The 24201-nt window shown below is 45.8% G+C and overlaps 1 protein-coding gene across 4 annotated transcripts in view; it reads left to right on the top strand.

Moving 5' to 3' along the window:
* The window catches only part of LRRC8D (leucine rich repeat containing 8 VRAC subunit D), a 165688-nt gene that overhangs the window by 20736 nt on the left and 120751 nt on the right, over positions 1–24201 (top strand). The window contains exon 2 of one of the 4 annotated variants that reach the window (XM_063939934.1): positions 11766–11935. The exons of the other annotated variants lie outside the window; for them this stretch is intronic. The gene's annotated coding sequence lies outside the window, so the exon portion shown is untranslated. The remainder of the gene's footprint in view (positions 1–11765; positions 11936–24201) is intronic. 4 annotated transcript variants of the gene reach the window in all.

The following is a 24201-nucleotide window of genomic DNA, read 5'->3' as shown; positions in this document are numbered from 1 at the left end:
GTCATGTTATTGGCCTTGGCTTCAGCCAGGCGAGTGTCAGAATTGGCGGCTTTATCATGTAAAAGCCCTTATCTGATTTTCCATATGGATAGGGCAGAATTGAGGACTCGTCCCCAGTTTCTCCCTAAGGTGGTGTCAGCGTTTCACCTGAACCAGCCTATTGTGGTGCCTGCGGCTACTAGGGATTTGGAGGACTCCAAGTTGCTAGACGTTGTCAGGGCCCTGAAAATATATGTTTCCAGGACGGCTGGAGTCAGAAAATCTGACTCGCTGTTTATCCTGTATGCACCCAACAAGCTGGGTGCTCCTGCTTCTAAGCAGACTATTGCTCGCTGGATTTGTAGTACAATTCAGCTTGCACATTCTGTGGCAGGCCTGCCACAGCCAAAATCTGTAAATGCCCATTCCACAAGGAAGGTGGGCTCATCTTGGGCGGCTGCCCGAGGGGTCTCGGCTTTACAACTTTGCCGAGCAGCTACTTGGTCAGGGGCAAACACGTTTGCAAAATTCTACAAATTTGATACCCTGGCTGAGGAGGACCTGGAGTTCTCTCATTCGGTGCTGCAGAGTCATCCGCACTCTCCCGCCCGTTTGGGAGCTTTGGTATAATCCCCATGGTCCTTACGGAGTTCCCAGCATCCACTAGGACGTCAGAGAAAATAAGAATTTACTCACCGGTAATTCTATTTCTCGTAGTCCGTAGTGGATGCTGGGCGCCCATCCCAAGTGCGGATTGTCTGCAATACTTGTAAATAGTTATTGTTAACTAAAGGGTTATTGTTGAGCCATCTGTTGAGAGGCTCAGTTGTTTTCATACTGTCAAACTGGATATAGTATCACGAGTTGTACGGTGTGATTGGTGTGGCTGGTATGAGTCTTACCCGGGATTCAAAATCCTTCCTTATTATGTCAGCTCGTCCGGGCACAGTGTCCTAACTGAGGCTTGGAGGAGGGTCATAGTGGGAGGAGCCAGTGCACACCAGGTAGTCATAAATCTTTCTAGAGTGCCCAGCCTCCTTCGGAGCCCGCTATTCCCCATGGTCCTGACGGAGTTCCCAGCATCCACTACGGACTACGAGAAATAGAATTACCGGTGAGTAAATTCTTATTTATTCTGCATTTGTCATGGTATTCATTGTATGCCTCTTCTACAGAATGACCCTTGTCACACTTGTTAAAAAAAAAAATCTAAATGTTATTTACAAGTGTCTTGCATTGTGAAATATTTATGCAAGGGTTTTTGTGGTCACATGACTACTGTGCTTTTCCTAAATCTCTACATCCTGTCCCTATATGATGTATGCTAATAATCTCATCTGGTAAAAATTAGTCAAACAGCCTCTTGTAAATATTTGTGAAGATAAATGGTTTAAGACTATAGGATATATTTAATTGAAGTCGAAACTGCCGTCTTGTCGGAAAGACGTCCGTTTTCGACTTTTTTCAGGTCGGAAAGGGTTCACGACCTATTCAATCCCCAGCTTTTTTTATATGACAAGTCGAGGAATTTGACTTGTCGGAAAGCACGTGGATCGGCGGAATAGCTGCCGATCCGCATACTTCTGTCAGAAACGGGGACAAATCCAACCGGTTTTGGCCCTGTTTCCGACCATCTCAATCCGACTTTAAAAAAAGTCTGATTGAGATGAGGGAGCTGAGAGGAGGAGACGGGGGAGAGCCGCTGGGAGACTGAGAGCAGCGCTCCAGCACACCATATGCAGGAGGATGTGTCACAGCCGCCGCTCACGGCAGCGTCCACCCAGCTCCAGCAGGCGAGACGCTTGCTGGAGCCGGGTGGACGCTGCTGTGAGGTCTGGTAGCGGTGCCACATCCTCATACAACGCTACTGTAGCGCTGCTCTCCCCCGTCTCCCCGTGGCTCTCCCTCATATTCCCCCGCCCCACCCATCCGTCTCCTACTCTCGGCTCCCTCATCTCAATTCGACTTTTTTTAAAGTCAAATTGAGATGGCCATTGATCCATTCCGACAAATGCATGTTGGAATAGATCCGACTTCAATTGAATATACCCCTATGTAGATATGATTTATAATTAAAACCAACAAACAAAAGTTAAACAAGAGTACGTTTTGTCCTTTAGTTGTGTGGTAATTAGAATACATAAAAATACAGTATTTGTTTTTAACTTAAAATCTACCCAAACTGATTTATTAATGGCATTATTAAAACATAATACTACAGTAAGTAGCAAAATTATTGTTAATCCATAACAGCAACTTGTCAAAGTATTTATTATGTCTATTTAGCTGATTTGTACAGCCATCTATGTGAAGATTCAGAGACCGAGCCTTGAGTTATGTGTAAAATGTGACCTTTCTGCATGGTTAAAAATGGTTTATCTTTCTCCTGTTCCCATACACTGGATCACTGATTAAGCTGTATTCAGCTTTTTATAACTAAGCTTACTGTTTTTTTGCCAGCTTATTGGGTTTAGTGAAGTGCTAATAATTACATGGCTAGACATTGCATTATTTAAAAAAAAAATTGTGTTGTAAAAAAAAAAAATTTTTTTTAATATTGTCCAATTTCAATTGTCCATATTTATCAGACGACATGAAGCAATGGTCTTTTTTTCCACATTGGGCTCTATTCAGCAAGAAAGTTGATTATTACCCTCATCATTGGCAATATTCGCACGGAAAAAAAAAAGTTAACACTTTTTTCTTTGTCAGGCTATTCCGCATCAAACTTCACAGGAGCAGCGGTTGCGTTAACAGCTGTTCCTGCAAAGTTCTTAAAGGCTTTGTTTTTGAAAATCTATAGCCCAATTGCCGCTTGTCATAATTTCCTGAAGGGTCTGATGGTCAAAATTAAGGATTTTGTTTATGTAACGCTATTCTGAAATGACGTTATATAAAGTAAAGATTTTGTGGGAAGTTTAACGTTTTTATGCTTGTGGAATACCATAAAACGTTAAACCATAGTAGATAGAAACATAAACATAGAAACATTTAGAATTTGATGGCCGATAAGAACCACTTGGCCCATCTAGTCTGCCCCTTTTTTTATCCTTTAGGTAATCTCAACCCTTTTTGAAGCTTAATTCTTTGTAAGGATATTCATATGCCTGTCCCAAGCATGTTTAAATTGCTCTGCAGTCTTAGCCTCTACCACCTCTGATGGGAGACTATTCCACTTATCCACTACCCTTTATGTGAAGTAATTTTTCCATAAATTTCCCCTGAACCTGCCTCCCTCCAGTTTCAGTGTATGTCCGCGAGTTCTAATACTTCTCTTCCTTTGAAGAATGTTTCCCTCCTGAACTTTGTTAAAACCCTTGGTATATTTGAAAATTTCTATCATGTCCCCCCTTTCCCTTCTCTGCTCCAAACTATACATGATCTTTTAGCCTTTCCGGGTATGTTTTGTGGTGTAAGCCATGCACTATTTTAGTTGCTTTTCTTTGTACACTCTCTAATGTATTTATATCCTTCTGGAGATATGGTCTCCAAAACTGGACACAGTATTCCAGATGAGGCCGTACCAATGACCTATACAGTGGCATTATTACTTCTTTTTTCCTGCTACTGATTCCTCTCCCTACGCAACCAATCATCTGAGGTGCTTTTCTCATTGCTTTGTTGTATTGCTTCCCTGCCTATAAGTCACTTGAAATAGTGACTCCTAAATCCCTTTCCTCCTCGGTAGTTTCCATTATAGTATCCTTGATACTATCCTTGATACTATATTTAGGCTTTGGGATTTTGAGACCCAAGTGCATGATTTTGCATTTTTTAGCATTAAACTGTAGTTGCCATGTTCTTGACCATTTCTTAAGCCTAGCTAGGTCATCAATCATTTGTTTTACCCCTTCCGGTGTGTCTACCCTGTTGCATATCTTTGTATCATCTGCAAAAAGGCATACTTTCCCTTCAATACCATTTGCAATGTCACCAACAAAGATATTAAAGAGAGCTGGTCCAAGTACATATCCCTGGGGTACTCCACTGGTAACATTTTCCTCTGTAGATTGCACTCCATGTACTACAACTGTCTGTTTCCTATCCTGCAACCAGGTTCTTATCCATTTAACTGTTTTATAATCCACCCCCACGCTTTCAAGTTTATTTAGCAGTCTGCGATGTGGGACCCAACCTCCTATAGGGTTATTGGTCCCATTCCCCGCTGGCAGGACACTGAGCTCCTGAGGGTCCTATTCGCAAGCCCCACCATGGCAAGCGTAAAGTCCCGCAGCACGCCGCCACCTCTAACAGAGCCAGAAGTAAGAAGAGTGGTGAGTAGGTGGCCGGCGTCCCGGTTAGCGGGTCGCCAGCTGTAATGGTGGCATCAGGGTATGGAGCGCAGCACTGACATGCAGGCTGTGTCTCCAGGCTCAGTACAGCATGCTGTATGTGTGTGTGTTTCCGCTGTGAGGGGCGAGCTGAGCTCTTTTAACATTACCCTGCACTGGCAAACCGCTTGGGGTTTTAACACGCTGTTAAGCTTCTCAGACACCTCAGCCAGTATAATAAAACCGGGAAGACCGCGTGCACTGCTCCTCCACAAAGACTCCACATTTCCTCAGTGGTACCAGGTGGTCATAGTAAGGAAGGGGAAGCGGTGTTAGAATACTAAGCCCTATTAAGGAGCTTAGTTTGCGACCCAGCTGAGCTTGGCTTTAGCATAAAGGGCGCGGTGTGGCTGTCTCCATCTTCTCTGTGTCTCCCTGCGGGCTCTGTGTGGGTTAACTGTGCTTTCAACTTTACTGTGTGTGAGTGTGTGTGTCCCTTCACATTACCATGTCGAGGGAGTGTGTTTCCTGCACAGCAGAGTGTTTGTCTTCCCCGGGGGATTCACTACAGTGTACCTCGGATAGTACACAATCTCAGGCTAGTGGGTCTGAACCCACATGGTTGGATTCCCTTAAAGGGATGATCTCACATATTTCTAATAAATTATCCCATAATGAGAAAGAGACGCAATACTTAAGACAGTCTGTGGAGGACCTGATGACTAGAGATTCAGTTCCCATAGAAGCGTCTCAGACCCCTGCCATTTGTCCACAAAAGCGTACTCTGGCCCAAATCCTGCAGGCTGACACTGATGATGATGTATCAGACGTGAAGGAGGGTGAAGTGGAATCGTGTGGGGGGGATGCAACCCTGTCACAAGGAATACAGGCCCTGATAGAAGCTATTGGAGAAGTCCTGCACATTCCTGACAAGGTGGTGGAGGTGGATGAGGAATCTTATTTTAATGTAAAAAATAAATCCTCTGCTACTTTCCCTGCTTCAAAGGAGTTAAAGTCTCTGTTTGAAGAAACTTGGGTTAATCCGGACAAGAAGTTTCAAATCCCTAAAAGGTTACTCGTATCCTTCCCGTTTCATCAGGATGATAGGAAAAAGTGAGAAAATCCACCGATTGTTGACGCATTGGTATCTAGGTTGTCACGTAAGATAGTCTTACCTGTCCTTGGGGCAACCTCCTTAAAGGACACGGCTGACCGCAAAATTGAGACCACTCTCAAATCCCTGTACACAGCTACTGGGGTGGCCCAGAGACCCACTATTGCTTGTGCATGGATCACTAGGGCCATTGCAAAATGGTTAGGTAATCTAATTGATGGGTTAGATTCCTTATCCAGGGGGAGATAATTTTACTCCTACAGCATATACAGGACTTTTTTTTTATGGTGGAGGCCATAAAGGAAATTGGTTTTCTCAATGCACGCACCACTGCCATGGCAGTGTCAGCACGCAGGAGCTTATGGCTACGCCAGTGGACTGCGGATGCGGATTCCAGGAGAGGCGTGGAAAGCCTACCATTCACAGGTGAAGCCCTTTTTGGAGATGAACTGGATACGTGGATATCCAAGGCTATTGCGGATAAGTCTACATACCTTCCTTCCGCAGCACCCCCAGCTAGGAAAACCTACTCTGCTCCAACACTGCAGTCCTTTCGGACAGCTATTATTTTACTAATGTTAAAACGTTCTGTCTCTGGGAGTAGAGACTTTAACACTCCCAATAAATTAGGGTTTAAGAATGGAACAATATACCTTACGTAGGTCATTAACTTGCATGTTGTGCTTCAGTCCCTAACAGTTTGCCAATCCTATTAATGGTCTACATGTGTTACTCTCATAGCCGTATCTACCAATAATAGAAATCTATAAACTGGGACTTGATTCTGGGAAAGGGCATAGCTGTGGCATTTTAGTGGGTGTGGTCATGTGAATAGTTTGCCCACCCCCTCCTGGACATGCATAATGCACCCAAAGCGCTAGGACGCTATAAAACACCCCTCCCTTAACATTAACTATCTCTTTATTGCTATTCCTGTTACATTTGTTGTGCTTTTGAGATTGATAAATGTAATGCCCTACCTAATATGTGTCAGTGTTGCTATTATCTCAGAACTCCTTTACTGATATTTTATTTCACTAATGTTAAAACGTTCTGTCTCTGGGAGTGAAGACTTTAACACTCCCATTTAGTATACAACATTTCAATAAAAGAGATATGTTGATTTATACATTGGAAATGCTTTCATTTTGTATAGAACACAGCAGTAAGAACAAGTCCACGTCTAACTTTCAAATCTCTCTATAACTTGTGATTGATCAGAATTAAGAGTCCACATTCTTACTGGGCATGCAGATTCCAGGCCTTTGTTCGATTGACATCATTTCACTAGATATTTTCACCTGCCATAGTGATACTTGTTATTTATGTAAGTGGATATATAGTCCAGTACAGGAGAAAATCCATAGTTTATTTTTCTTTAATAAAAAAAACATGATTTGAGTTAAACTGTTATTTGAAAGGGCTGTGCCACCCTTATGTCCATACTTTATCAGTAAAACAATATTCCACCGTTAAATGTATATTGTAGATTACTTCCATCTGCTCTCTTGCCTCCGTTCTCCACCTTCGTAATAGGAAGGTTTCTCAAGACCATTGCCTTTATTTCTTCCTTATTAATAACATCGGCACTGATTTCTATTTGGTGGTGGGGTTTTTTTTTTTTGTTCCTGTTTAAATTGCTGCTCAGCTGTTCTGCTTTATGATTTTTATGCCTTTTTACAATCCGGAAAGGATGAATGTTTTGCAATACCTCCCAGCCACCTGCAAATGGTACAGTACCATGGAAATCGGGAGGTATGTTTAATACGGGTGTGGTATGCTTGAACGGAATGCAGAGGGGAGGATGGGGGGTGGCGAGGTCAACAAGGCCCTTGCGGGTTCGCTGCGCCGCGGGCTGGGTGGCAACTTGTGGTTGTCACGGGTTCTATTCCCACTCTATGGGTCTCTATGGGAATAGTCCCTGTTGGTCGACATTCCGACTGTCGGGATTGTGAGGGGGCGGGTCACATTTCTACATCCCGTTTAATACTATACAAAGCGTGGTCATTCATTTTCTTTATGTGGAGTAACCCCCCAAAAAAACTTTCCTGCAGGAGCATTTTTAACCTGCTCAAATTCCACATCACACTGCAGACTACCAAACACAGGAAAACACATTAGAACAAGCCTACTTTTGTTTCCTGCACTACAAGTAAAAGTAATAACTGGTGCTCAAACCACATACTACACTAAATGTATCTTATGTGTACATGCTATGGTAAACCGTTTTTTTTGTGGGTTTCAGTATTTTACAGATGTAACTTGTGATACATGCAAGATGAACCTGTGTGTGTGTGTGTGTGTGTGTGTGTGTGTATATATATATATATATATATATATATATATATATATATATATTTATATGCAGTGTACGGCGGCACTCGGAGAAATAGACTGGTACAGCAGAGTGGTATACAATGTTTCGGAGCTTTAATGTCCCTCCGTTATCAGGTATAACAAATAATGCAAACATGTACCTTAAATAGGATCCCCACCACGTGTGTCACTCGGCGTGCAGTTCCGGGATGCGGGCGCCCACTAATGACGTCCGTTCCCTTTCCTTACATCACCATAGTAACGCTCTAAACAAAAATAAACCCATTAAAAACAATGTGGTACACTGAAATCAGCGTTACCTACACATGATCACCACCATTATACTCATATCTGAACAGTATGCAGTTATTCAACAATCAATACAAATACATTATATAAAATATTGGATGAAAAAGAATATTTGATGCAAGAAATATTTGAAGAAAATAGTTATATGAGACAACCCAAGGCAAAATCAACATCATTGGAATATCAAAACATACCTATGGGGATCATAAAAAACAGTGTAATCCAAAGGTTTCATTTAACCCCCTGGGGGCCAATGTCCCAAGTTCATGAATCCACCTGGATTCCCTTTGTAATAATCGTAGCGATCTATCCCCACCTCGTAATTTAGCTGGCTCATGATCAATAATAATGTATCTCAATGATGCTAAACTATGCCCGGCATTTAAAAAATGCAGTGCCAGCGGTTGATCACTGTTACCAGAGGATAATGCATTTCTAATGGCCATTTTATGATTGGCCATCCGTTCTCTCAAAGTTCGATCTGTTTTTCCTACATAATTTTTGCCACATGGGCAAATAATCATGTAGATTATATATTTGGTGGTACATGTAACCCTGTGTTTAATTTCGTATCTTCTGCCATTAGATGGGTGGTAGAAATACTTGCCAACAATTAAAGATCTACAGGTTATGCAATTGAGACATTTAAAGCACCCCTTCTTTAGAGATAAAAATCTATTCTGTTCACTCTGTAATGAATGTATGCCTGTGATATCGGTCTTAACCACCCAATCTCTAATGTTGCGTCCACGTGTATAACACGGCATAATGGACGTCTCACTGAGATTAAGGTCACCGTCTGTAGACAGAATGGGCCATAAACTTCTGGCTGTACTAGCTATATCACTACTAGCAGTACTATAATGATTGACCCAGGGCATGCGTTTATCACTGATTTTCTTATCTTTTGATTTTAATAGTTGATCACGACTCGATTTCAAGGCTCTATCCTTAGCTTTCAATAAGAGCTCCAAATCATACCCTCGCTCATTAAATTTACGTATCATGATATCAATATGCTGTTTGGCATGTTCAATGTTACTGCAGATTCTAATTGCTCGTAAAAATTGAGAGTAAGGTAAACCAAATTTGAGCGATCTGGGATGAAAGCTCTGTGCATGAAGTATAGTATTTCTATCGGTAGATTTATAGAATAGTTCAGTACTAATTACTCCTTGATTAATCGATACCCTTACATCCAGATAATTAACTGTTTCAGTGCTGGCATTGTATGTAAACTTAACCGGATGACATTGGCTATTATGTTCTTCAATGAACCCAGAAAGAGACTCATAATCACCGGACCAAACCAAAAATACATCATCTATGTACCTAACCTAAAATAAGGCACATGTTTTGCATAAATCATTATTGAAAAATATGTCCTCCTCAATCATATACATGTAAGCATTTGCATACGACGGGGCCACGCTGGACCCCATCGCACACCCCGATGTCTGGAGATAAAATTTTCAATCGAAAAGGAAATAGTTGCATGTTAAGACCATTTCCAAAAGATCTATGAATAATGACACATCTGGTCCTTTGTATAAATCATTATCAGTAATGAGTTTCCTAACAGCCCACAGTCCCTGGTTGTTCAAGATTATCGTGTAAAGGCTAGTAATATCGATGCTACAGAGTAGACTATCAGTTTTAATGGTGCCCAAGGCCCTCAATTTGTTAAGAAACATGGTAGTGTCAAGAAGATGTCTCTGATGTTTGACGATACAGGGTTGTAACATAGCATCCAAGTAGACTGCCAGTTTTTGAAACAGACCCCCTCGAGACGATATTATGGGCCGTCCAGGGGGGTTTATCAAACTTTTATGAATCTTTGGCAGTGAATACAGGACCGGTACTACAGGACTATCCGTAGTAAGTGCCTGCATGAGTTCACTAGTCATGAGTCCTGCATCCACTGCCAATTGAAGTTTATGTCTAAGTTGTTTGCTAAATAGATGTGTCGGATCATTCTTAAGTAGTTTGTAAACCTTATCACTTAATTGCCTCTGCAACTCGCTCTTATATTCTTCCATATCTATATGGATATCTGGTTTTCACCTGACTGCGCTGATATTCTTCCATATCTATATCTATATAAAATATATGACATACGGTCTGGATCCTGGTGGTTGAAATCCCGTTGGTCAGAATGCCAACAACAGCACCCCAACGATCCGATCCTGGCGGTAAATACTGGAGTTAGGGTTAGGCACAAGGCGGAGGGTGGGGTTGGGGGGGTTGTTCATTTAAGGTTAGGCTGCGGGAGGTTAGGGTCAGGGTCAGCCTGTGGGAGGTTAGCGCTAAAATACTCACCGGGATCTGTTGGGGTGTTGAGTGTCAGGAGGCTGCTGTCTGCACTCTGACCGGGATTTCAACCTCCCGGGATATCAATAGCATCCCGTGTATGTTTATGTGTGTGTGATGGATATAACACTCTTGGGTGTGTGGTCACGCTCTGATATACGCTCGTTTTGATGAGGAAAAAGGCTAAGTTAGTTCATCCACCCAATGCGTGCTTGTTTCAGAGCATGACCGCATACCCAAGAGTGGTATATCTAATAAAATGTCCCTGCTGTGATAAAATAGTTCTACGTGGAGATGATATAGGGTAAAACAGATATAGGAGGAAAACATTGTTCAAGTTCTTTGAAGAGATCCTCATTGTACCAGTCAGGTGCGGAACTGCCAGAGACAACGGAGTCAGTTGCCGCCGGGCTGTCTTTCATTGTCCCAGCCAGCTTCCAGTCCAGTTTACCATCGGTGCTGCTTGCAAGGCAGAAAAGATATAATTTATCTAATGCCTGTAATTGCTGCTGGTCTTATTAGCAGTAGCCACCGCTCATCTAAACATTTCTTTCCTGCTCCCCTTCCAAGTTGTGTGCTGCCCGTCTCAGACATCGCAGCTCCACCCCCTGAGTCTCCTAGTCGGACACTTAGGCAGGCAGTAGCTTGCCCAGAGGCATAGACAAGGAGCAGCCCGAGTTTGCCGAAGAGACCGATCAAATGATACAGAAGGACACATCCGAGGAAGTAGGAGCCGGGGACAGCAGACACATGAGATCAATGCTAGTCTCCAGGTTTAGAGGTCTGAATAAACTGCGGGTGGCCCAGAAGGTGATGCCAGGGACCCAGGAGGTAGAGCTGAAGATCAGGGTTGAGAGAACAGCGGATATCAGGAAGTCAGGCATTCTGTTTGTGCAATATGTTGCCATCAAGATTGGTAGATTAGCTTCAAACAGACCATTGCACGCTGGATAAAGCTCAACATTCAACAGGCTTATGCCAACTCATCTATACCATTGCCGACTTCTTTTAAAGCTCACTCGACCCGCTCAGTGGGTTTTTTATGGGTGGCTGCCCACGGAGTTCGGCTCTACAATTATGCAGAGCTGCCACTTGGGCCGGCACGAACACGTTTGTAAAATTGTATAGGTTCGACACCCTGGCAACGTCGGATCCTCAGTTCGAACGTTCAGTCTTGCAGGGACTTCAGCACGTTCCCACCCGGGATAGGAGCTTTGGGACGTTCCCACAGTAATCAGCCTACCAGTATCCCCTATGAAGGACAGAGAGAACAGGATATTGGTACTCACCGATAAATCCTTTTCTCAAGGTCCATAGGGGATACTGGGCTGGGCTGTGCTTTGTTTCCCCTGCAACACTGTTCTTATAGTTGTGTGTTTGGTGTATGGGTATGTTCTAAGTTTAACGCTTTTCTAGCGTTTGTTTCTACTGTTGTGTTCTGTTATTTGTTTCTTTCTCTTCTCCAGTTATGTTCAGGCTCTTTGGACACGGTATTCTAGACTCACCTGATGGGAGGGGGCATAGAGGGGAGAAGCCAGCACACACACATTACGGAATTTAAAGTGCACCGGCTCCCAGGACCCCATCTATACCCCACAGTAATCAGCCTGCCAGTATCTGAGAAAAGAATTTATCGGTGAGTACCCAAGTCCTGTTTTTGCTACTCACAGATAAGTGATATTGGATCATTTTCCTCAACAAACAAATGAGCACGTGTCATTTTTTTTTGTCTCATTTGTTTAATTCGGTTCTCTTTATGTACTTTTAGAACTTGCTTAAAAATCTGAGATTGTTTTAGGCCACATTTCAGCAGAAATATTGAAAATTCTGAAGGGTTCACAAACGTTCAAGCACCACTGTATATTATGCTTTTCCAGAAAGTTATTTGTGGCACATTGCGAGCCCAAAGACCATATGTTAGGCACTTACAAATATAAATTTGCCACCTACTGCTAGCACATAACAAAATAAATGTTCCGCAGAATAAAATTTGTGTATCTACCTTAAAGGCACAGTAATCCTGATTTGCTGATTCTTACCGAGGCATCGTCATTGTTCAGTCTTGAAAATAGGTTACACAAAGCAAGTTCCCAATCCATTTTATGGCATAGAAGAAAGATAAGTTCAGCTCCATCTCTTCCATCAGCTGATGTACAATATCCTACTGATTTACTGCCAGCAAAACACTTTATTATTATTTTGCCATGCATGGAGTTTGTTGGCAGGAAATAATATTTTATTTCTTTGTGACTGGTACTTTGATCGTGACCATTACGCATCAGCAATAAGTTGTTTGTGCAGATCATTGGTTCAGTGCTTCATGATCTAATGTTGCCTTCAAAGATTTTATAAATTCTAATGTACTGTAAATTGTTGTGGCACATTTTAACCTGTATTTCCCTTATTTTAAGGAAATAGGTTTTTTTTAGAATTCAATATATAGTTGTATTGTACTCCTATCAGCCCTCTTTGAGCCTGCCATTTCCATTGCAATTCGTGTGTTGTTGTTCAGTGTTTTTCCCCCCTGGTTAATATCTTTTCAAGGACATTGATCTAGAAGTGTTTCTTGCATACCTGAGGCCTTGGTTGAATTTTAGCTAGAATGCTTGCTCAGTCACAATGCTGCGAAAAGTAAACACAGGTCACAGTTTGCAAAGCGTGTTAGCAAGCATTGAAAATTAATTATTACAGTACAATAAATTAGGGTTTAAGAATGGAACAATATACCTTACGTAGGTCATTAACTTGCATGTTGTGCTTCGATCCCTAACAGTTTGCCAATCCTATTAATGGTCTACATGTGTTACTCTCATAGCCGTACCTACCGGGTGTGGTATGTGTTGCTGGCGGTCGGGCTCCCGGCGACCAGCATACCGGCACCGGAATTCCGACCGCCGGCATACCGACAGCTGGTCGAGCGCAAATGAGCCCCTTGCGGGCTCACTGCGCTCGCCACGCTGCGGGCATGGTGGCGCGCTACCACGCTATCTATTCACCCTCCAGGGGGGTCGTGGACCCCCAAGAGGGAGAAAAGTTGTCGGTATGCCGGCGGTCGGGATTCCGGCGCCGGTATGGTGTTCGTCGGAAGGCCGGCCGCCGGCAACCTGAAGACCACCTGTACCTACCAATAATAGAAATCTATAAACTGGGACTTGATTCTGGAAAAGGGCATGGCTGTGGCATTTTAGTGGGTGTGGTCATGTGAATAGTTTGCCCACCCCCTCCTGGACATGCATAATGCACCCAAAGCGCTAGGACACCATAAAACACCCCTCCCTTAACATTAACTATCTCTTTATTGCTATTCTTGTTACATTTGTTGTGCTTTTGGGATTGATAAATGTAATGCCCTACCTAATATGTGTCAGTGTTGCTATTATCTCAGAACTCCTTTACTAATATTTAATTTCACTAATGTTAAAACGTTCTGTCTCTGGGAGTGAAGACTTCAACACTCCCAGTTAGTATACAACATTTCAATAAAAGAGATATGTTGATTTATACATTGGAACAGCTTTCATTTTGTATAGAACACAGCAGTAAGAACAAGTCCACGTCTAACTTTCAAATCTCTCTATAACGTGTGATTGATCAGATTCTTACTGGTCATGCAGATTCCAGGCCTTTGTTTGATATCATTTCACTAGATATTTTCGCCTGCCATAGTGATACTTGTTGTTTATGTAAGTGGATATATAGTCCAGTACAGTAGAAAATCCATAGTTTATTTTTCTTTAATAAAAAAACATGATTCAAGTTAAACTGTTATTTAAAAGGGCTGTGCCACCCTTATGTCCATACTTTATCAGTAAAACAATATTCCACAGTTAAATGTACACTGCTCAAAAAAATAAAGGGAACACTAAAATAACACATCCTAGATCTGAATGAATGAAATATTCTTATTAAATACTTTGTTATTTACATAGTTGAATGTGCTGACAACAAAATCACACAAAAATTATCAATGGAAATCAAATTTCTTAACCCATGGAGGTCTGGATTTGGAATCACCCTCAAAATTAAAGTGGAAAAACAAACTACAGGCTGATCCAACTTTGATGTAATGTCCTTAAAACAAGTCAAAATGAGGCTCAGTAGTGTCTGTGGCCTCCCTACAACGCCTGGGCATGCTCCTGATGAGGTGGCGGATGGTCTCCTGAGGGATCTCCTCCCAGACCTGGACTAAAGCATCCGCCAACTCCTTGACAGTCTGTGGTGCAACATGGCATTGGTGGATGGAGCGAGACATGATGTCCCAGATGTGCTCAATTGGATTCAGGTCTGGGGAACAGGAGGGCCAGTCCATAGCATCAATGCCTTCGTCATGCAGGAACTGCTGACACACCCCAGCCACATGAGGTCTAACATTGTCTTGCATTAGGAGGAACCCAGGGCCAACCGCACCAGCATATGGTCTCACAAGGGGTCTGAGGATCTCATCTCGGTACCTAATGGCAGTCAGGCTACCTCTGGCGAGCACATGGAGGGTTGTGCGGCCCCCCAAAGAAATGCCACCCCACACCATTACTGACCCACTGCCAAACCGGTCATGCTGGAGGATGTTGCAGGCAGCAGAACGTTCTCTTTGGCATCTCCAGACTCTGTCACGTCTGTCACATGTGCTCAGTGAGAACCTGCTTTCATCTGTGAAGAGCAAAGGACGCCAGTGGCGAATTTGCCAATCTTGGTGTTCTCTGGCAAATGTCAAACGTCCTGCACGGTGTTGGGCTGTAAGCACAACCCCCGCCTGTGGGCGTCGGGCCCTCACAACACCCTCATGGAGTCTGTTTCTGATCGTTTGAGTAGACACATGCACATTTGTAGCTTGCTGGAGGTCATTTTGCAGGGCTCTGGCAGTGCTCCTCCTGTTCCTCCTTGCACAAAGGCGGAGGTAGCGGTCCTGCTGCTGGGTTGTTGCCCTCCTACGGCCTCCTCCACGTCTCCTGATGTACTGGCCTGTCTCCTGGTAGCGCCTCCATGCTCTGGACACTACGCTGACAGACACAGCAAACCTTCTTGCCACAGCTCGCATTGATGTGCCATCCTGGATGAGCTGCACTACCTGAGCCACTTGTGTGGGTTGTAGGGAGGTCATACAGGCATGTGGAGGCCACACACACTACAGAGCTTCATTTTGACCTGTTTTAAGGACATTACATCAAAGTTGGATCAGCCTGTATTGTGTTTTTCCACTTTAATTTCTCTAACATCCTTGAGGTTGCTGGGACTCCGTAAGGACCATGGGGGATAGACGGGTTCCGCAGGAGATAGGGCACTTTAAGAAAGCTTTGGACTCTGGGTGTGCACTGGCTCCTCCCTCTATGCCCCTCCTCCAGACCTCAGTTTTACACTGTGCCCAGAGCAAGATGGGTGCATTGCAGAGAGCTCTCCAGAGTTCTCTGCCTAGAAGCATTTTTGTTTGGATTTTTTTTTCTACCTTTTACTACTTTTTCACAGGGAGCACTGCTGGCAACAGGCTCCCTGCATCGAGGGAGTGAGGAGAGAGGAGCAGACCTTCTTGTCAAAGATAGTCTCTGCTTCCTCGGCTACTGGACACCATTAGCTCCAGAGGGGGTGAACGCAGGTTCTTACTGGGCATCCACCCCCGGAGCCGCGCCGCCGTTCTCCTCACAGAGCTAGAAGTACAGAAGACAGAAGTCGTCAGGCGGCAGAAGCCTTCAGCTTCACTGAGGTAACGCACAGCATTGCAGCTGTGCGTCATTGCTCCCATACACCTCACATACTCTGGTCACTGTAAGGGTGCAGGGCGCAGGGGGGGGGGGGCGCCGCCCTGGGCAGCAATATAAACCTCTGCATGGCAAAAAGACTATATACATATACAGGTGGGCTCTGTACATGTATATAAAAGAGCCCCCGCCATATTTTACTAAGTTTGAGCGGGACAGAAGCCCGCCACAGAGGGGGCGGGGCTTCTCCCTCAGCACTCACCAGCGCCATTTTCTCTCCACAGCACTGCTGAGAGGAAGCTCCCCGGACTCTCCCCTGCTTACACTCGGTGAAAGGGTGCTTAAAAGAGAGGGGGGCACATAATTGACGGTTTACATATTATACAGCGCTGCTGGGGAAAAACATTTTGTGTTGGTCTCCAGGGTTATTGCGCTGGGGTGTCTGCTGGCATACTCTCTCTCTGTCTCTCCAAAGGGCCTTGACAGGGATACTGTCTTCAGGAAAGGGGTTCCCTGTGTGTGTGTGAAGTGTGTCGGTATGCGTGTGTCAACATGTTTGACGAGGAAGGCTCGCTTAATGTGGAGGGGGAGTGCTTGAATGTCAGGTCGCCGTCGGCAACGCCGACACCGGAATGGGTGGATATGCTGAATGTCTTGAATGCAAATGTCAATCTATTGCATAAAAGATTAGACAAGGCATAAGCTAGGGATCAGTCAGGTAGCCAGTCCATGCCTGTCCCTGGGGCGCCAGGTCCTTCGGGGTCTCAGAAGCGCACCATATCCCAGATCGATGACACAGATACTGACTCTAGTGTCGACTATGAAGATGCAAAATTACAGCCAAAGGTGGCTAAGGGTATACGGTACATGATTATTGCCATTAAAGAGGTTTTGCATATTACTGAGGAACCCCCTGTCCCTGACACGAGGGTACACATGTATAAAGGGAAAAAGCCTGAAGTCACTTTTCCATCCTCATTTGAATTAAGTGACTTGTGCGAAAAGGCTTGGGAATCTCCGGATAGGAGACCACAAGTTCCCAAATGGATTCTCATGGCGTATCCTTTTCCACAAACTGATAGGATACGCTGGGAATCTTCGCCAAAAGTTGACAAGGCGTTGACACGTTTGTCCAAAAAGGTGGCACTGCCTTCTCAGGATACGGCTTCCCTCAAGAAACCTGCTGATCGCAGGCAGGAAATTACCTTAAAGCACGTTTACAATCATTCCGGTACTATTGCTCGACCGGCTATGGCGTCGGCCTGGGTTTGTAGTGCGGTTGTGGCAGGGGCAGAATCCTTATCTACGGAAATTGACACCTTAGATAGGGACGCCATTCAAATGACCATAGAGCATATCAGAGATGCTGCCTTGTATATGAGGGATGCTCAGAGAGACATTTGTTTATTAAGCTCCAGAATAAATGCTATGTCTATTTCTGCTAGGCGGCTCTTGTGGACCCGACAGTGGACGGGAGATGCCGATTCAAAGCGGCATATGGAGTCCTTGCCTTACAAAGGGGTGGAGTTGTTTGGAGACGGCCTCGCTACGGCTGGTAAGTCAAATTTCTTACCTTATGTCCCCCCGCAGCATGCAAAAAAGGCACCTCATTATCAAATGCAGTCCTTTCGTTCCAATAAAAACAAGAAGGTACGTGGATCATCCTTTGTTGCCAGAGGGAAAGGCAGGGGAAAAAAGCTGCACACAGCTAGTTCCCAAGAGCAGAAGTCCTCCCCTGCGTCTGCAAAGTCCACCGCATGACGCTGGGGCTTTCCGAGGGGAGGCAGATCTGGTGGGGGCTCGTCTTCGATTTTTCAGCCACGTCTGGGTTCACTCGCAGGTGGATCCCTGGGCATTAGAGATTGTTTCTCAGGGATACAGGCTGGAATTCGAAGACTGGCCTCCTCGCCGATTTTTAAAATCGGCTCTGCCGGCTTCCCCGTCAGAGAGGGAGCTAGTGTTGGCAGCAATCCAAAAATTGTATATTCAACAGGTGATTGTCACAGTTCCTCATCTCCAGCAAGGAGAGGGATATTACTCAACCCTGTTTGTGGTCCCGAAACCGGATGGTTCGGTCAGACTCATTTTAAGCCTGAAATCTCTGAACCTGTACTTGAAGAGGTTCAAGTTCAAAATGGAATCATTCAGGGCGGTCATCGCCAGCCTGGAGGGGGGGATTGGATGGTGTCCCTGGACATAAAGGATGCTTAACTTCATGTTCCGATATTCCCCCCGCATCAGACGTTCCTGAGATTTGCAGTGCAGGACTGTCACTACCAATTTCAGACGTTGCCGTTTGGGCTTTCCACGGCCCCGAGAATTTTCACCAAGGTAATGGCGGAAATGATGGTGCTCCTGCGCAGGCAGGGGGTCACAATTATCCCATACTTGGACGATCTCCTCATAAAGGCGAGATCTCGGGAGAGGTTGCTGGACAGCGTGTCTCTGTCCATGAAGACGTTGCAGATACACGGCTGGATTCTCAATATACCGAAGTCCCAGCTAGTCCCTACAACGCGTCTGACCTTTTTGGGGCTGATTCTAGACACAGACCAGAAAAAGGTTTTTCTTCCGATCGAAAAGGTTCAGGAACTCATATCCATGGTCGGGAACCTATTAAAACCAAAAAAGGTTTCAGTGCATCATTGCACACAGGTCCTGGGGAAGATGGTGGCTCCCTACGAGGCCATCCCTTTCGGCAGGTTCCATGCGAGGACTTTTCAATGGGACCTCTTGGACAAGTGGTCCGGGTCCCATTTACAAATGCATCAAAGGATCACCCTGTCTCCCAGGACCAGGGTATCTCTCCTGGGGTGGCTGAACAGTGCTCACCTACTAGAAGGTCGCAGGTTCGGCATTCAGGACTGGGTCCTGGTGACCACGGACGCAAGCCTCCGAGGCTGGGGAGCAGTGACACTGGGAAGAAATTTCTAAGGTCTCTGGTCAAGCCTAGAGTCTTGTCTCCACATCAACGTCCTGGAGTTGAGGGCCATATACAACGCCCTGCGTCAAGCGGAGGAATTGCTTCGGAGAAAACCGGTTCTGATTCAGTCAGACAATGTCACGGCAGTGGCTCATATAAACCGCCAAGGCGGAACAAGGAGCAGAATGGCCATGGCAGAAGCGACCAGGATTCTACGCTGGGCGGAAGGCCATGTAAGCGCGCTGTCAGCGGTGTTCATCCCGGGGGTGGACAACTGGGAGGCGGACTTCCTCAGCAGGCACGACCTGCATCCGGGAGAGTGGGGACTTCATCAAGAAGTCTTCGCACAGATCACGGATCGTTGGGGACTGTCTCAAATCGACATGATGGCATCCCGTCTCAACAAAAAGCTAAAGCGGTATTGCGCCAAGTCAAGGGACCCTCAGGTGGTAGCGGTAGATGCTCTGGTGACACCTTGGGTGTTCAGATCGGTCTATGTGTTTCCTCCTCTTCCTCTCATACCCAAGGTGTTGAGAATAATACGAAGAAGCAGGGTCAGAACAATACTCATTGTTCCGGATTGGCCACGGAGGACTTGGTATCCGGAGCTGCAAGAGTTGCTCGCAGGGGATCCGTGGCCTCTTCCTCTAAGGCAGGACCTGCTGCGGCACGGGCCCTATCTGTTCCAAGACTTACCGCGGCTGCGTTTGACGGCATGGCGGTTGAACGCCGGATCCTAGCGGAAAAAGGGATTCCGGAGGAAGTCATTCCTACCCTGATCAAGGCTAGGAAAGACGTGACGTTAAAACATTATCACCGTATATGGCGGAAATATGTTTCTTGGTGTGAGGCCAGAGCTGCTCCTACGGAGGAGTTCCATTTGGGCCGTCCTACTTCACTTCCTACAAACAGGAGTGACTTTGGGCCTAAAATTAGGGTCCATAAAGGTCCAGATTTCGGCCTTATCCATTTTCTTTCAAAGAGAATTGGCCTCTATTCCTGAAGTACAGACCTTTGTGAAGGGAGTGCTGCATATTCAGCCTCCCTTTGTGCCTTCGGTGGCGCCTTGGGATCTTAACGTGGTGTTACGTTTCACCTTGATTTGAACCACTCAAAACTGTGGAGTTGAAATACCTCACGTGGAAAGTGGTCATGTTGTTGGCTTCGGCAAGACGTGTTTCCGAATTGGCGGCTTTATCACATAAAAGCCCATACTTGGTTTTTCATGTGGATAGGGCAGAGTTGAGGACTCTCCCTCACTTTCTGCCAATAGTGGTCTCATCTTTTCATGTGAACCAACCTATTGTCGTGCCTGTGGCTACACGGGACTTGGAGGATTCCGAGTCCCTGGATGTAGTCAGGGCTTTGAAGATTTATGTGACCGGAACGGCTAGAATCAGGAAGACTGAAGCTTTGTTCGTTCTGTATGCGGCCAACAAGGTTGGCGCTCCTGCTTCAAAGCAGACTATTGCTCGCTGGATCTGTAACACGATTCAGCAGGCGCATTCTACGGCAGGATTGCCGTTACCGAAATCGGTTAAGGCCCACTCCACTAGGAAAGTGGGCTCTTCTTGGGAGGCTGCCCGAGGGGTCTCGGCATTACAGTTGTGCTGAGCAGCTACTTGGTCGGGGACAAACACCTTTGCAAAGTTCTATAAGTTTGATACCCTGGCTGAAGAGGACCTCCTGTTTGCTCAATCTGTGCTGCAGAGTCATCCGCACTCTCCCGCCCGTTTGGGAGCTTTGGTATAATCCCCATGGTCCTTACGGAGTCCCAGCATCCTCAAGGACGTTAGAGAAAATCGGATTTTACTTACCGGTAAATCTATTTCTCGTAGTCCGTTGAGGATGCTGGGCGCCCGTCCCAAGTGCGGACTTCTTCTGCAAGACTTGTATATAGTTATTGCTTACATAAGGGTTATGTTATAGTTTTTCGGTGGAACCGTGGCTATGTTGTTGTTCATACTGTTAACTGGGTAAGTTTATCACAAGTTTTCTCTATCGTCCTAGTGGATGCTGGGGTTCCTGAAAGGACCATGGGGAATAGCGGCTCCGCAGGAGACAGGGCACAAAAAGTAAAGCTTTTCCAGATCAGGTGGTGTGCACTGGCTCCTCCCCCTATGACCCTCCTCCAGACTCCAGTTAGATTTTTGTGCCCGGCCGAGAAGGGTGCAATCTAGGTGGCTCTCCTAAAGAGCTGCTTAGAAAAAGTTTAGCTTAGGTTTTTTATTTTACAGTGAGTCCTGCTGGCAACAGGATCACTGCAACGAGGGACTGAGGGGAGAAGAAGTGAACTCACCTGCGTGCAGGATGGATTGGCTTCTTGGCTACTGGACATCAGCTCCAGAGGGACGATCACAGGTACAGCCTGGATGGTCACCGGAGCCGCGCCGCCGGCCCCCTTGCAGATGCTGAAGTCAGAAGAGGTCCAGAATCGGCGGCTGAAGACTCCTGCAGTCTTCTAAAGGTAGCGCACAGCACTGCAGCTGTGCGCCATTTTCCTCTCAGCACACTTCACACGCAGTCACTGAGGGTGCAGGGCGCTGGGGGGGGGCGCCCTGGGAGGCAAATGTAACCTATATAAAGGCTAAAAATACCTCACATATAGCCCCCAGAGGCTATATGGAGATATTTAACCCCTGCCTGGATTCACTAAATAGCGGGAGACGAGCCCGTCGGAAAAGGGGCGGGGCCTATCTCCTCAGCACACGGCGCCATTTCCTCTCACAGCTCCGCTGGTCAGGACGGCTCCCAGGTCTCTCCCCTGCACTGCACTACAGAAACAGGGTAAAACAGAGAGGGGGGGCAAATTTCTGGCGATATTTTGATATATATAAAGCAGCTATAAGGGAGCACTTATTATAAGGCTATCCCTGTTATATATAGCGCTTTTGGTGTGTGCTGGCAAACTCTCCCTCTGTCTCCCCAAAGGGCTAGTGGGTCCTGTCTTCGTTAGGAGCATTCCCTGTGTGTCTGCTGTGTCGGTACGTGTGTGTCGACATGTATGAGGACGATATTGGTGTGGAGGCGGAGCAATTGCCAAATATGAGGATGTCACCCCCTAGGGAGTCGACACCAGAATGGATGCCTTTATTTATGGAACTACGGGATAGTGTCAACACGCTAAAGCAGTCGTTTGACGACATGAGACGGCCGGACAATCAATTAGTGCCTGTCCAGGCGACTCAAACACCGTCAGGGGCTGTGAAACGCCCTTTGCCTCAGTCGGTCGACACAGACCCAGACACAGGCACTGACTCCAGTGGTGACGGTGACGAATCAACCGTATTTTCCAGTAGGGCCACACGTTATATGATTTTGGCAATGAAGGAGGCGTTACATTTAGCTGATACTACAGGTACCACTAAACAGGGTATTATGTGGGGTGTGAAAAAACTACCTATAGTTTTTCCTGAATCAGAAGAATTAAATGACGTGTGTAATGAAGCGTGGGTTGCCCCTGATAAAAAGCTGATAATTTCAAAGAAATTATTGGCATTATACCCTTTCCCGCCAGAGGTTAGTGAGCGCTGGGAAACACCTCCTAGGGTGGACAAGGCGCTAACACGCTTATCTAAACAAGTGGCGTTACCTTCTCCTGAGACGGCCGCACTTAAAGATCCATCAGATAGGAGGATGGAAAATATCCAAAAAAGTATATACACACATGCAGGTGTTATACTACGACCAGCTATAGCGACTGCCTGGATGTGCAGTGCTGGGGTAGTTTGGTCAGAGTCCCTGATTGAAAATATTGATACCCTGGACAGGGACAATATTTTACTGTCGTTAGAACAAATAAAGGATGCATTTCTTTATATGCGTGATGCACAGAGGGATATCTGCACACTGGCATCACGGGTAAGTGCTATGTCCATTTCGGCCAGAAGAGCTTTATGGACGCGACAGTGGACAGGCGATGCGGATTCAAAACGACATATGGAAGTTTTGCCGTATAAAGGGGAGGAGTTATTTGGAGTCGGTCTATCAGATTTGGTGGCCACGGCTACAGCCGGGAAATCCACCTTTCTACCTCAAGTCACTCCCCAACAGAAAAAGGCACCGACTTTTCAACCGCAGCCCTTTCGTTCCTTTAAAAATAAGAGAGCAAAGGGCTATTCATATCTGCCACGAGGCAGAGGTCGAGGGAAGAGACAGCAACAGGCAGCTCCTTCCCAGGAACAGAAGCCTTCCCCGGCTTCTACAAAAGCCTCAGCATGACGCTGGGGCTTCTCAAGCGGACTCGGGGACGGTGGGTGGTCGTCTCAAAAATTACAGCGCGCAGTGGGCTCACTCGCAGGTAGATCCCTGGATCCTGCAGATAATATCTCAGGGGTACAGGTTGGAATTAGAGACAGATCCACCTCGCCGTTTCCTGAAGTCTGCTTTACCAACGTCCCCCTCCGAAAGGGAGACGGTTTTGGAAGCCATTCACAAGCTGTACTCTCAGCAGGTGATAGTCAAGGTACCTCTTCTACAACAAGGGAAGGGGTATTATTCCACTCTTTTTGTGGTACCGAAGCCGGATGGCTCGGTAAGGCCTATTCTAAATCTGAAGTCCTTGAACCTGTACATAAAGATGTTCAAGTTCAAGAGGGAGTCACTCAGAGCAGTGATAGCGAACCTGGAAGAGGGGGACTTTATGGTATCCTTGGACATCAAGGATGCGTATCTCCACGTTCCAATTTACCCCTCACACCAGGGGTACCTCAGGTTCGTTGTACAAAACTGTCACTATCAGTTTCAGACGCTGCCGTTCGGATTGTCCACGGCACCTCGGGTCTTTACAAAGGTAATGGCCGAGATGATGATTCTTCTTCGAAGAAAAGGCATATTAATTATCCCATACTTGGACGATCTCCTAATAAGGGCAAGGTCCAGAGAACAGCTAGAGATGGGATTAGCACTGTCTCAAGAAGTGCTAAAACAGCACGGGTGGATTCTGAATATTCCAAAATCCCAGTTAATGCCGACAACTTGTCTGCTGTTCCTAGGGATGATTCTGGACACGGTTCAGAAAAAGGTTTTTCTCCCGGAGGAAAAAGCCAAGGAGTTATCCGAGCTTGTCAGGAACCTCCTAAAACCAGGAAAAGTGTCTGTACATCAATGCACAAGAGTCCTGGGAAAAATGGTGGCTTCTTACGAAGCAATTCCATTCGGCAGATTCCACGCAAGAATTTTCCAAAGGGATCTGTTGGACAAATGGTCAGGGTCGCATCTTCAGATGCACCTGCGGATAACCCTGTCTCCAAGGACAAGGGTGTCTCTTCTGTGGTGGTTGCAGAGTGC

This window comes from Pseudophryne corroboree, chromosome 9, assembly GCF_028390025.1.
Source record: "Pseudophryne corroboree isolate aPseCor3 chromosome 9, aPseCor3.hap2, whole genome shotgun sequence".
Classification (NCBI taxonomy): domain Eukaryota; kingdom Metazoa; phylum Chordata; class Amphibia; order Anura; family Myobatrachidae; genus Pseudophryne; species Pseudophryne corroboree.
Note: the sequence above shows the minus strand (reverse complement) of the source record. Positions and strands in the feature narration are given on the sequence as shown.